Raw genomic sequence first — 13,770 nt, 5'->3', positions numbered from 1 at the left:
TTACAGGGTTGCTGTGAAGATGAGGTACCGCATGCAAGAATACTCCTAAGTCTTAAGGCTCTAGTAATCATAAACACATTTTCAAGTGGGAGTGAAGGAGGTCATGCATTGTTTGGATTCTAGAGTCACATTTATTCTAACCCAAGTTCTGCCACTTAGGAACAGAATCCTTCCTGTCATGGAGTCTCACTCCTCAACTATAGAATGGGTATCTTCCTGGCTGGGCTCGGTGGCTCAGCCTGTAATCCCAGCACTTTGTGAGGCTGAGGTGAGTGGATTGCCTGAGCCCGTGAATTTGAGACCAGCCCAGGCAACTTGGCGAGACCTCCTCTTTACAATAAAGAAAGAAAAAAAAAAAAGAGTGCCTTCCTGGCTAGTTGCTGTGAGGTCTAAATGATATAAAAATGTCAGGTGCTTGCAACTTTGAGTTAAAGCTTGAGTGAAAGCTCAATAAATTGTTGCTATTAAAAAAAATTCTCACTATCTTGTATACAGTAGGGAACTGATGTATATTTTTCTTATTATAGTAGTTCATTAACAGTTCATGTTTATTCAGTCTGCATCAGACTTCAGTTATTTCGGTGCCATGGGGTATATTTATGTGAATACAGATTTTAGCCATATCTCTCTGGAATTCAGCACTGGGAGATGGTATAGCAGGGAGACTTAGAGCATGCTGGTGACTTTGGGCCAGATATTGACTCTTTTTGTGCTTCCTGTACCTCTGTCTCCTCATCTGTTAAGGGGGAGGTGTGGTTAATAAGGGAGATTAATGGAAGTAAAGGTCCTTAGTAAGGGCTCAGCTATGAATGCTGTCAGCTTCTAGTTTATGTTATCTTATAGCTTGGTGTTTTTTTATATAGGTCTGTGATACATTTTGAGTTAGTTTTTGTGAAGTGTGTAAGGTCTGTGTCTACATTAATTTTTTTGCATGTTGTTACAACACCATTTGTTGAAAAGACTACCTTTGCTCCATAGTGTGGTCTTTCCCCTCTTTTTCAGAGATCATTTGACTATACTTATGTGGGTCTATTGATATATTTGTTTGTTCTTTCCCAGTAACACACTGTCTTGATTACTGTAGCTTTGATTATGGTAAGTCTTGAAATTTGGTAGTGTGAGTCCAATTTTGGTCTTCTCCTTTAATCTTGAGCTGGCTATTCTGAGTCTTTTGCCTCTTCATATAAACTTTAGAATCAGTTTGTCAGTATCCACAAAAAGTTGAGATTTTTATTGCAATTACATTGAATTGATCAAGTTGCAAGAACTCACATTTTGATAATATTGAATCTTCCTATCCATGAACATAGAATATCCCTTCATTTATTTAGTTAATCTTTGATTTCTTATTATAGTTTTATGGTTTTCTTTATGTAGATCTTACACATATTTTGTTAGATTATGGCTAAGTATCTTTTTGGATGCTAATATAAGTGGTATTGTGTTTTTAATATCAAATTCCATTTGTTCATTGTTAGTATATGGGAAACTGACTGACTTTCATCTGGTAACCTTATATCCCACACCTTTGCTATAACTACTTATTAGTTCTAAGAGTTTCTTTGTTGATTCTTTTGTTAATGAAATGGTCATCTTATCTGTAAATAAGGACAAACAGTTTTATTTCTTCCTTTCTAATCTGGAAACCTCCTTTTTCCTTTTCTTGTCTTATTTCATTAGCTAGCACTTCCAGTATGATGTTGAAAAGTGTGGTGAAAGGGAACATTCTTGTCTTGTTTCTGATCTTAGTGGGAAAGTTTCTAGTTTTTCCACTGTTAACTCTGATGTTAGGTGTGGGTATTTTTGTAGATATTCTTTATCAAGTTGAGGAAATTTCTATTCCTAGTTTACTGAGAGGATTAGCTTTGTTTTGATTAGTCATTACACAGTTATATTTATTCATCCTTTTACTTTCTTTTTATTTTATTTTTTTGAGACAGGGTTTCACTCTATGTCATCCAGGCTGGATTGCAGTGGCACAGTCATAGCTCACTGCAGTCTTGAACTCCTGGGCTCAAGTGATGCTCTTACCTCAGTCTTCTGAGAAGTTAGGACTACAGGCTAATTTTTGTTTGTTTGTAGATACAGAGTCTCACTATGTTGCCCAGACTGGTCTCAAACTCTTGGCTTCATATGATCATCCCACCTTGGCCACCCAAAATGCTGGGATTACAGATAGGCCTGAGCCACTAGCCCACTCCATCCTTTTACTTTGAACCTGTCTTCATTCTTATATCTTAGGTGTATAGGCATACAGTATTTGCTTTATTAAAAAACATTCAGTCTTTACTAAGTCAAAGTATTGACTACACTTTGTCTAGTGTATTTACTTACAGATTTGGGCTTGGATGTTTCATCTTAGTTTTCACTTTCTGTCAGTCCCCTTTTCTGTGTTTTTTTCTTCTTTTGGGTTAAGGTTTTTTGTTTGTTTGTTTTGTGTTATTTCTTCTTTATTAGCCTGAGGTATAATTTTCTTTTAGTGGTTACTCTAGACTACAAGCAGCATCCTTGATTTAATGTAGTCTGTTATAAGTGATTACCTCTACCATTTCCTGGACAACCCAAAGACCACACAACTCTTACTTTTCTGTCTTTTGTGCTTGTCTTGTCATGGATTTCAGTTTTCTCTGTATCTAAGCCACAATAGACATCATTTTCATTAATGCTTTAATACAGTCAGTATTCATTTAGAATTATTCATATGTTACTCTTTCTAAGAGACAGCATCTTGCTCTGTCGCTCAGACCAGATTACAGTGATGTGATCATAACTCACTGCAGCCTCGAACTCCTGGGCTCCAGTGAGCCTCCTGTCTCAGCCTCCCAAATAGCTGGGACTACAGGCACATGCCACCACGGCTGGCTAATTCACATGTTACTTTTTATTTGTCTGTATTTATTGCTTTTTTATTGCTTCTTTCCTTTCTGTATTTCCATGTATCTATCTTGGATCCGTCTTCTTCTGAACTAACTTTAGAATTTTTCTTTAATATAGTATGGTATTTAGTATAGTATATTTAGAAATACCTTTAGTCTTTTGCTTCCAGTAAAGATCTTATGGCCACAAACTTGGTTTTTGATTGCTGAAGAGTCTCTATTTTGTTTGTATTTTTGAAAGATATTTTTGGTAAGTAAGAAATTCTAGGTTAGTACAGTCATTTTCTTTCAACCTTTGAAGATGTCACTGGTGTCCCTTGTTTCTCTTGAGAAGTCATCTATCAGTCCTAGTACTGCTTTTAAGATTTTCACTTTGCTTTGGATTTCAGCAGTTGTATTCTGATGTGCCTAGCTGTAGTATTTAATGTATTTATCCTGCTGGGAGTTTGAAACACACCTTGACTGTAGGATATGGTATCTTTCCTCACAGCTTCCATTATCCCTCCCATCTTCTTTTGTGACTCTAATCGTATGTGTCAGACATTTCCTTTACTATATCCCAACATTCTTTTTTGTATTTTCTATTATTTTGACTCTTTATGATTCAGTCTGGATATTTTTTACTGACTTACCTTTGATTCCATTAATTTTGCCCTCCTTTGTGTTATTCCTGTCAATTGAGTTAAGAAAAAAATCATCCCATATTTTATTTCAAAATCAACTGAGTTGTGTCTAGCAGTAGCATTTAATGTGTTTATCCTGCTGGGGTTTGAAACACACCTTGACTCTGGGACGTGGTATCTTTCCTCACAACTTCCATACTTTCCCTCCCGTCTCCTTTTGTGACTTTAATCGTATGTGTCAGATATTTCCTTTACACAGGAATTCCTTCTTAATTGCATCTATTGTAGTATCGAATCCCGTACGTTTTCTCTGATTTTTAAAATAGTTTCCAGTTCTCGGATGAAATTGTCATCTCGTTATTGATTTTCCTCGATATTTAATTGTTATTTGAAAGTTCATGTCTGCTGACTCCAGTATCTGGTTTTTGTAGATTTCTTTTTTATTCTTTTGCTTTTCACTCAATTGGTCTCATCTTTTGATATTCTTGATAATTTTTGCTAGAATGTTAGACATTTTTTAAAAAGAAAAATTTAACAGTGTTCTAAGCTCTGGATCTTTCTTCAGAAAGGATTTATGATTGCCTCTGGGAAAAGTGGTGTTGTGACAGATTTGACCCTGGACTTTAATCTTTGTGAGAACTAGCTTATTTCTGATTATCCCTTACTTTCAGGTTATAGCACTTCAGGGGTTTTAGCCGAAAACCTGTTAAAAAAATATTTTTTAGAACCAGGACTCCTCTTTCATGTTGAGTCCTAAGCCTCCAACTTTTGGTACCCCAAGCTGTGAGCCTGCTGAAAGCTCTGCTCAGCTTTCAGCCTCTTAGACTTTGCTTAGGACTTGGCAGGTGCCTTGAGGGCATCAGAAGGTCTCAGTGTTCCTCTCTTCTCTCTGCATTTCCTTTCTCTCCAGGGTCTTGGCCCCTCAAGTTCTGTCTGTGTTGGTAGCTCTGTGGTGCATTCAAACACGTTTAAGAAAAAAAAAAACCCAACAGTCTTTTATTTATTTATTTATTTATTTATTTTTTTTTTTGAGTTGGAGTCTCACTCTGTCGCCCAGACTGGAGTGCAGTGGCCGCTCCCGGCCACCGCAGCCTCGACCTGCTGGGTTCCGGCGATCCTTCCGCCTTAGTCTTCCAAGTAGCCGGAATTACAGGCATGCGCTACCACGCCCAGCTGATTTTTTGATTTGTTGTAGAGATGAGGTCTCGCTGCCCAGGTGGGTCTCGAACCCACGGGCTGAGGCAATCCACTCACCTCAGCCTCCCAAAGGCACGGGATTGCAGGCTGAGCCACGGAGCCCGGCTCCAACAGTCTTTTAAAACTGCCGTCACCAGGAAGGTTGGTCTGCTAAGCCAGTTTGCCACAATCAGAAGTGAATCCAGCTGTGACTTCTATGATTAATTTTATTGTTATTATTTGAAAATCCTTCAAAGGAAGATGTCACCCTGCGGCTGAGAGTCCTTTGCAAAAGTCACAGGACTTTTTTTTGTATCCCTTCTGTGCAGGGGTTTCTAAATTATCAAAGCAGGGAGTGACATTTGTGTGAAAAGCACCTTCTCTGGCTGTTGCAGGAAGCAGTTCCAAGACATAAGGGACATGGAGCTTGCTGGGGAGGGAGAGTGGGACCTTGGCATGGAGGGGGTGAGGAATGCATAGGACTAGAGATGTCTGGGGGAGAGATGGCTCTGGGGCACACAGTGTGAGAACTGGCAGCAGAAGAGGACTCTGGACAGTGAAGCCCAGGACAGGGAAGTGGTTGCCTCTCCCTATGGGAGAGGTGCTGTGACACAGTGAGCCGACCATGCCACACACGTGTGGCAGACCCCTTGGTTTCCATTCGGTCATAGTTCTTGTACTTTTTCCTGCTAATATTTCCAACCCTCTTCTGAATATGGCCATCTGGACATCCCGGAGGCACCTCCAGCTTGACGTAGCCCCAAATGGAACCCTCTGCTGTGTGCTGTCAACTTGGCCTCAATGCCACAAGAGCTCATTCCCTACAGTCTTCTTCCCTGTGTAGTTCTGAGTTAGAATTGGCCAGCGTTGCCTGAGAAATGTCACCTGAGGGCCTCTTCTCCGTCCTTATCGCTGCTGCCCTCATTTAGCCCGTATCACAGTCTGTCCCGATTGCCTGGGCAGCCTTGTAACTTGATTTCTGTATCAATCAGGGTCCAATCAGAAGACAGAAGCCACACAATACTTTGATTTAGAGACATCTGGTATGCATAATTATTAACTATAACTGGGAATCGGAGTCATGAAGGAGTGGCTTAGAAGAAATCAAAAGAGTTCAGAGAATATAGGAATACCAGCTATAAGGAGCAGCTGCCACCCCCAGGGCTAACAGCATCCAAGGAGAGCCTGTCTACCTCATCCCTGGCTGAGAGCCAGACCTTGTTGGGAAGCATGTGACCCTAGCTCACAATGGCAGAGAAGTCTGTGAGGTGCTCTGTTGGCAGAATGTTCTAGAAATCTGCCCTTGGTTGCCATAGGAAGCTGTCATGAGTGGTGACTCAGTGGAGGCACACTAGGAGAAACTGCTAGTGGCTGAGTGCTGCTGACCACCATTTGCTGCAGGATCCCTGGGAAAGTTGTCTGCATGGCAGAAATGTGACATTGGAGAAGCTGCATGCTCTGGAGGAGCCTGCACGGCACAACCAAGAAAATTCCCTTTCTTATAGTATTATGATTAAATGTTCAGGGTCTGCTTATGTATGAGAACATGTGGAACTCAGCTTTTTGTTTCTGTGATAGATCACTGAGTATGATAGACTCTAAATCTATCCAAGTTGCTACAAAGTCCATATGTTTGTCTTTCTTTATGGCTGCATAGTATTCCACCGTTTATATGTACCACATTTTTAAAAATCCAGTCCGCTTTTGATGGGCAACATGGTTGGTTCCATGTTTTTGCTACTATGAATAACAGAAAGGGTTTGGCAGTGGTGGATGCTGCCAGGGGAGAGGTGGGGGACACATAACGTCCATAAGGGTACCTGATCTCAAACCAGGCAAAGTGGGGTTCATAGGGAGGCCTAAACTTAACCTGTATGATGACCTCTTATCTAACTAATCCTGAATTGTATCCCACATCTTTAAAATTAAAAAATAAAATAAATACCAAAAACAAAACAAAACAAAAAAAACCAACCCCTTCCTCCTCTGGAGTCTCCGGCACCCCCTGCTGACAAAGTTTAACATTGCACTAGCTACCAAAGGAAAAAATATTTGAAGGACCCAGTTCTTTTTCTTCTTTTTTTTTGTTTTTGAGACAAGGTCTCACTCTGTTGTTCAAGTGCACTGCAGCCCTGAACTCCTGGGTAGTTCAAGCTATCCAGCCTCAGCCTCCTGAGTATCTAGGACTATACGTACATGCTACCATGCCTAATTTTTGTGTTTTTTTGTAGAGATGAGGATCTTGCTTTGCTCCCCAGGCTGGTCTCAAACTCCTGGCCTTGAGCGATTCTCCCTCCTCGGGCTCCCAAAGCACTGGGATTGCAGGCATGAGCCACCACACCTGGTGCCAGCTCCATTTTTGAAGCTCTGGCAATAAATAGTCATTTTGGGATCAAGAGCAATAACTGAACATCATTCTGCCATCGCCGAGGGACCACATAATCAAGTGGTTAAGAGTGTGGGCTTGAATCAGGCTTCTTTTTTGTTTTTATTTTTTATTTTAAAGATGGGGGTATAATTCAGGATTAGGTATACAAATGGTCATCATACAGATAAAGTTTGGGCCTTCCTTTGGTCCCCACTTTGCCTGGTTTGAGATCAGGGACGCTTATTGATGTTGTGCCCGCCCCACCACCCCCACCCCAGTTGTATCCTACTACTGCCAATCCCTTTCTTAAAGTAGTACGGTAGTTGTTCAGCATCTGCTTATGAGTGAGAAAATGTGGTACTCTATTCTTTGTTTCTGTGATAGATCACTGAGTATGTAGACTCTAAATCCATCTAAATTGCTGCAAAGTCCACGTTTGTCTTTTTGCTGCAAAGTCCACGTTTGTCTAAATCCATCTAAATTGCTGCAAAGTCCACGTTTGTCTCTATGGCTGCATAATATTCCATTGTGTATATGTACCACATTTAAAAAAATCCAGTCCAGTTTTGATGGGCAGCATGGTTGGTTCCATGTTTTTGCTATTGTGAACAGTGCTGCAATAAATATGTGTGTGCAGGTATGTTTTTTGTAGAATGATGTGAGTTCCTCTGGGTATATTCCCAGTAGGAGGATTGCTGGGTCATATGAAAAGTCAATTTCTAGTTCTTTCAGAAATCGCCACACTGTTTTCCATAGAGGCTGCACTACTTTGCATTCCCACCAGCAGTGTAGAAGCGTTCCTTTTTCTCTACATCCTCACCAGCATTTATTGTTTGTTTTTATTGTTTTGTTGCTTTTTGAGTTGGAGTCTCACTCTGTCGCCCAGACTGGAGTGCAGTAGCCGCTCCCGGCCACCACAGCCTCGACCTGCTGGGCTCCGGCGATCCTTCTGTCTCAGCCTTCCGAGTAGCCAGAATTACAGGCGTGTGCTACCACGCCTGGCTGATTTTTTGATTTATTGTAGAGATGAGGTCTCGCTGCCCAGGCGGGTCTCGAACCCGCGGGCTCAGGCAATCCACTCACCTCAGCCTCCCAAAGGCGCGGGATTACAGGCTGAGCCACCGAGCCCGGCTTGTTTGTTTTTATTAATGATGGCCATTCTTACTGGGAATAGGTGGTATCTCCATGTGATTTTGATGTGTATTTCTCTGATGATGAGGCGGAGCACTTTATCATGTGTCTGTTGGCTGCCCATGTATCTTCTTCTGAGAAGTGTCTATACATGTCTTTTGTCCACTTAAAAAAATTTATTTTAAAGATGTGGGTACAATTCAGGGTTAGGTATACAAATGTTTATTATGCAGGTATCCTTGTTGATGAGGTGTGCCCCACTCTCTCCTGGCAGTTTCCCAATACTGCCAATCCTGCCCTCACCCTCCCCTGGCAGGTTTCCACTGCTGCTAATCCCTATCTTATAGTATTATGATAGTTGTTCAAGGTCCGCTTATGAGTGAGAACATGTGATACTCGGTTCTTTGTTTCTGTGATAGATCACTCAGTATTATAGCCTCTAAATTCATCCAAGTTGCTGCAAAGTAAATAATTTTGTCCTTTATGGCTGTGTAATATTCCATTGTGTATATGTACCACATTTTTTTTATCCAGTCCTCTTTCGATGGGCAGTATGGTTGGTTCCATGTTTTTGCTATTGTAAATCATGCTGTGATAAACATGCATGGGCAAGTATCTTTTTCATAGAGTGATTTGACTTCCTCTGGGTATATTCCCAGTAGGGGGATTGTGAGGTCATATGGGAGGTTGATTTTTAGATCTTTTAGGAATCATCACACTTTTCCCCACATGGACTGTACTAATTTATACTACCACCAACAGTGTAGAAGTGTTCCCCTTTTTGCCACATCCTCTCTAGCATCTGTTGTTTTTTGAGGTATTAATGATGGTCATCCTGACTGGAGTCAGTTGGTATCTCTGTGTGGTTTTAATTTGCATTTCTTTGATGACTAGTGAGGCTGAACATTTTTTCATGTATCTGTTGGCTGCTCATATGTCTTCTTTTGAGAAGTGTCTCTTCATATCTTTTGCCCACTTTGTAATGGAACTTTTTTTTCCTGGCATGTTTGAGTTCCTTATAGATACTAGATGTTAGGCCTTTGTCAGATATACATTTGGAAAATATTTTTTCCCAGTTTGTGTGGTGTTTCCTCACTCTCTCAATGGTTTCTTTTGCTTTGCAGAAGTTTGTCACTTTGATGAGGTCCCATTTGTCTATCTTATCTCTTATGGCATGGACGGTTGAGGTTTTGATCAGGAGTTGGTTGCAAATTCCAATTTCCATAAGGGCGTTTCCTGTGTTTTCTAAGGTTCTTATAGTTTGAAGTTTTATGTTTAGCTCTTTGATCCATTTAGAGTTGATTTTTGTGTGTGGTGATAGGTAGAGGCCTTGTTTTACTCTTCTGCATGTGGTCAGCCAGTTTTCCCAGCACCATTGCTGAATAGGTTCTCCTCTCCCCAGTGGTTGTTGGTGGATGCTTTGTTGATGATGAGTTAGTTGAGAAATTGAGGTTTTGCTTCTGGAATCTCTATCCTGTTCCATTGGCCTATATGCCTGTTCTTGTACCAGTACCAGGCTGTTTGATTATTGTAGCCATATAGTAAAGTTTGAAGTATGGAAGTGTGATCCCTCCAGCTCTGTTTCTTTGGCTAAGGTTTGTTTTGGCTATTCATGGTCATTTATGTTTCCATATGAACTTCTGTATTGTCATTTCCAGGTCTGAGAAGAATGATGTTGGTAATTTGTGAATGGGATTGTGTTTTTTATTTGGTTTTCTGCCTGTTTGTTGTTGGTGTATAAGAATACGACTGTCTTTTGCACATTTATTTTGTACCCTGAGGCTTTACCAAAGTCCTTTATCAGTGCAAGCAGGTTTTTGAAAAATTCTCTTGGGTTTTCGAGTATAGAATCATGTTGTTTGAAAAGAGGGATAACTTAACTTCCTCTTTTCCTATTTGAATACCCCTGATTTCCTTCTCTTGTCTGATTGCTCTAGCTAGGACTTCCAGCACTATGTTGAACAGGAGGGGTGAGAGTGGGCGTCCTTGTCTTGTTCCAGGTTTCAGGGGAAATAGTTCCAATTTCTGTCTGTTTAGCAGTATGTTGGCTGCGGGTTTCTCATAGATGGCTCTTACTGTTTTGAGGTATGTTCCATCTATGCCTAGATGATTGAGTGTTTCTATCAAGAAGGGATGCTGACTTTTATCAAAAGCTTTTTCCATTGTCTAATGATATACTAATGTGGTTTTTGTTTTTACATCTATTGATGTATTTAATTATGTTTATGGTATTATGGATGTTGAACCAGCCCTGCATCCCAGGGATGAAGCCTACTTGGTCATGGTGGATGAGTTTTGAACTGTGTTGTTGGATCCAGTTAGCTAGAATATTGTTGATAAACTTAGCATCTATGTTCATCAAAGATATTGGCCTGTAGTTCTCTTTGTTGGATCTTTACCTGGTTTGGGTATCAGTGTGATTTTTGTAAAATGATTTGGGGAGAATTCTGTCTTTTTTAATTGCCTGGTATACTTTCAGTAGGGTCGGTATCAGCTCCTCCTTGTACGTTTTGTAGAATTCTGCTAGATAGCCATCCAGTCCAGGCCTTCTTTTTTTTTTTTGGTAGGTGGTTTTCTTATGATGGAGTCAATTTCCCAGGTTGTTATTGGTTTATTTAGTGTCTCAATGTCTTCTTGTTTCAACCTTGGGAGGTTGAATGATGTCAGAAAGCCCTCCATTTCATTTAGGCTATCAAGTTTGTTTCCATACAGGTGTGCATAGTAATCTCTGATAATATTCTATATTTCTTTGGGGTCCGTTGTGATTTGATCTTTTGCGTTTCTGATTATGTTTATTTGGGCTTTCCCTCTCTTTTTCTTGGTCAGTCTGCCTAGAGATCCATCAATCTTGTTAATTCTTTCAAAGAACCAGTTTTTTTGTTTTGTTGATTTTTTTCTATAATATTTTTAAGTCTTCTGGGTCCCATTTTTGGGCTTTATACTTTGGTGATCTGGATTCTTTTGCTAAAGTTAGGGTTTTGGTGATCTTGTCTTTCCAGCTCCCTTAGGTGATTTGTTAGGCTATTAACTTGTGATCTTTCCATTTTCTTGATATGTGTTCATAGAGATATAAATTCCCCTCTTAGAACTGTTTTCATGGTATCCTAGAGATTTTGGTAAGATATTTCTTCATTTTCATTTGTTTCCAGGAATCTTTTAATTTCTGTTTTTATTTTTGTGTGGACCCAGTAGTCGCTCAGCATCATGCTGTTTAGGGTCCATGTCTTTGTGGTCTTTTGGGAAATTTTGTTGGTGTTGATACTTATTTTTATTCCACAGTGGTCTGAGATGGTGCATGGCAATATTTCAATCTTATGGAATTTGTTTATGCTTGTTTATGGCTGAGGATGTGATCGATGTTGGAGTATGTTCCATGTGGTGGTGAGTAGAATGTATATTCTGTGGTTGTTGGGTGTAATGTTCTGTAAGTATCTATTAAGTCCATTTGGTCACATATCAAGATGAGGTTCCAGATCTCTTTGTTGATTTTTTGACTCAATGATCTATCTAGGGTTGTTAGTGGGATATTTAAGTCCTCAGCTATAATGGTGTTAGAGTCAATATTTTTTTTTTTTTAGTTTATTTAGTAGTTGCTTTGGAAATGCTGGTACTCCTGTGTTGGATGCATATATATTTAGGATGGATATTTCTTGTTGACGTATTGAACCTTTTATTTTTATGTAGTGTCCTTTTGTATCTTTTAAAAAATTTTTGATGATTTAAAGGTTGTTTTGTCTGATTTTGAGATCACGGTTCCTGCCTTCTTTTGTGATTTATTTATTTGCCTAGAAACTCATTTCCCATCCTCTAACTTTGAGTCTGTGTGCATCTTTTGTGATGAGATGAGTTTCCTGGATACAGCAAATAATTGAGTCATGGTTTTTAAATCCAGTTATTCATTCTGTGTCTTTTCAGTCGTGCATTTAGTCCATTTCCATTCAGGCTGATTATTGAAATATGATTGTTTATCCCTGTCATGAGGTTCTTATAAAGTTTTTTCTTTTTTTGTTTGTTTTCTTTTAGCTTTTGAATTGACATGTGTGTGTTTTCAAGTATGTTGTTGCAATGTATTATGTCAATTCTGTGTTCTACTGTTCTCTTGGGAAGTGCATGGTCATTCTTTTATTTTCTTTCTTCTGTGCTCAGTACCTTTTTAAACATCTCCTGTAGAGCTGGTTTGGAAGCTGCATAATCTCTTAGGGATTCAATGTCAGGGATGGATTTTAATTCTCCATTGCTGATGAAGCTGAGCTTGGCTGGATAGGAAATTCTTGGTTGAAATTTTTTATCTTTGAGGACCTTGAATATTGGACTCCACTTCCTTCTAGCTTGTAGTGTTTCTGTCAATAGGTCTGCTGCTATTCTGATTGGTTTTCCCTGGTAGGTAGTCTGACCTTTCTCTCTTGCTACCTTTCAGATTTTTTCTTTTGTGCCTACTTTGTGTAGATGAATTACTATGTGTCTAGGGATTTGTCTTCTCATTTGATATCTTGGGGGTTCTCTTGTGTTTGAATGGTCACATTTCTGATGAGATAGGGAAAGTTTTCTTGCATAACCTGCTGGAATACCTGGTCCAAGGTGTTCTCCATTTCCCTTTCTTCTTCTGGGATACCACTCAGGCATACGTTCAACCTCTTGATATCACATATCTCTTGGAGGCTTTGTTCTTTCTGAGTTTTCTTTCTATGTTTTTTACAGATCAGGGTAATTACATGTTTTGTTCTGCAAGTTCTGAGATTCTTTCTTCTGCTTGATTAATTCTGTTTTCCATGCTTGTCATCTTGTTATTTATTTCCTGGATGAAATTTTTTGTGGCCAAAATCTCGTTACAAGTTCAATGTTAAATCTTGTCTTTCTTGAGTCTTATTCACTCTTCCCATGCATTCCCTAATCCCTGCTGTATTCTGGGGCCAGTCCTTGGTGACTTCTTTTGTTTGGGCTCTGAGGTCTGGTTTTTCAGGCACTTTCTCTTTGTTACACTGGAAATTACCCGTGGTCTTCTGTTGTTTTTTCCTCATCTGTGACAGATCTCTTTATTTTCTCTTTAGTTCCATTATTCAGTGGCAGTGGGAGAGATTTTCAGTTCTGATGTTTTTTTAGCCCTCTGTTTTTCCATGATCAGGGCTCTGGATTTATTCTATTTGAAACAGGACTGTGGGTGGGAAGCTTTGCTATCTCTTATAGTTTTGAGAGTTGAATAAAGTGGAGGATGGGGAGCTAGGATTCAGAAACTACTTGCAAATCGCAATGTTCACTGATTATGGTATGGATTCCCTGAGACCCACTTCCCACCGCAACTCTATATGACAGTGCAATGGGTACATATGTGTACCCCCTGAGTCCAAGATGCAGTAACAGCAGTGAGGAGAACAGAGAAGAGTAGAATGAAATTAGATGGACAAAAATTAAAGAAACATTAAAAATGAAAAAAGAAAAAAAAAGAACAGTGAAAACAGAAACCAAAGGAAAAACAATTGAACACACACACACACACACACACACACACACACACACCCCAAAACAAGCTGGACTAACAACACAGCAAAACAATACCAAAAAACAACAGAAAAAAGCCCCTGGGAAAACCAAACATATA

Source organism: Carlito syrichta, unplaced genomic scaffold (genome assembly GCF_000164805.1).
Source record: "Carlito syrichta isolate Samal-C Ts95f unplaced genomic scaffold, Tarsius_syrichta-2.0.1 Scaffold302868, whole genome shotgun sequence".
Taxonomy (NCBI): Eukaryota; Metazoa; Chordata; class Mammalia; order Primates; family Tarsiidae; genus Carlito; species Carlito syrichta.
The sequence above is the reverse complement of the archived record's forward strand: the minus strand, read 5'-3'. Positions refer to the sequence as shown.